This window comes from Ctenocephalides felis, unplaced genomic scaffold, assembly GCF_003426905.1.
Source record: "Ctenocephalides felis isolate EL2017-DRISC unplaced genomic scaffold, ASM342690v1 CF-g0.4_SCAFFOLD_03064, whole genome shotgun sequence".
NCBI lineage: Eukaryota > Metazoa > Arthropoda > Insecta > Siphonaptera > Pulicidae > Ctenocephalides > Ctenocephalides felis.
This window is the reverse complement of record NW_020539218.1, coordinates 12,543-13,630: the sequence shown is the minus strand read 5'-3', so window position 1 is coordinate 13,630 and position 1,088 is coordinate 12,543. Positions and strand designations below refer to the sequence as shown.

The following is a 1,088-nucleotide window of genomic DNA, read 5'->3' as shown; positions in this document are numbered from 1 at the left end:
ACAGATTTAAAACATGGACTCTAAATTCATAAAACAACTTATTGTTAAAACAAATGCGCATTACACTTGGTGTTTTGTTTTCATCATTTAATAGGTGGTATGCTGTACTCCAATTGATTGCACTTTTTAATGTATGTTATAATTCTCTAATTATAATAAATGTACGTATAATATTTTTTCATGTAATGTAATCTTATCTAAAATTAAATCTAAGGGTAAATTTACGTGCTACAGGTGGAGGCAACCTCTATAAATTGCTAAAACAATTAAAATTTAATCAATGATGATGCAATAAAAATCAAAGCAGTCGTAATTTGTGATCTATTTATACTTGCTTATCTATGAACTAACAATAAGACAAGATTAATAAATGTGAGATGAATTATCCGAGAACGAAGGAATAAAGGTACTGCTAATCAGTCTGATTTTTCAAAATTTCAAGTGAACTTAAAAAGCCAAATCTATTCTGAATTAAATGATCAATAAAAATCAGTAAAGCGTTTCTTGTTGATTAGTATCGTCTTTGTCGCTGATAGTTAGATTAAAACTAATACAATTAATTACTAGTTAGTTTCTTCTAGATTTCTAATTTTAGATCATTTGTTTGTCGCCAATAGCCGATTACTTATTGGCGGAGCTTTCATAGCAACATAACAATGTATTACACAATGTGGAAAATTATGTTAATATTTTGGGGAATTTTGTGGTGGGGACTCCATGTGGTGTATATTGGCAGCCGACAGACGCCGGTTTCCAAAAATGATGTACTGAGTATGTCTTGATGGCCATACCCAATCGGACGAGAGCCCCCTTTGTGGGGGGCGCAGCGAGCCGAACCCACAGTGTCGAGTACTCTTTTTAATCGAAGCAGGCCACGATGGCCGTATATGACGAACGGAGCACAGCAGAGTCATCTGAAGGAGAAAGGATAGGATAGGGAGCGAAGCAGCAATTGTCAAATTTAGGTCCAAACCAGATATCAAGCAGTAGTGATAATATCAATATGATTTCAAGCGATTGCTGCATCAACTTAAAAGTATATCATTAATATTAAAGAAATTTAATTATTAGAGGCCGTTTGTAATATT

The 1,088-nt window shown here is 33.5% G+C and overlaps 1 non-coding gene across 1 annotated transcript; it reads right to left on the bottom strand.

Annotated features, from left to right (window-relative positions):
• Window positions 1–720: 720 nt before the first annotated feature.
• On the bottom strand, window positions 721–860 carry LOC113381765. The gene has a single exon (XR_003367585.1). It is a non-coding gene; the product is annotated as a U11 spliceosomal RNA (small nuclear RNA).
• Between the last annotated feature and the right edge of the window lie 228 nt (window positions 861–1,088).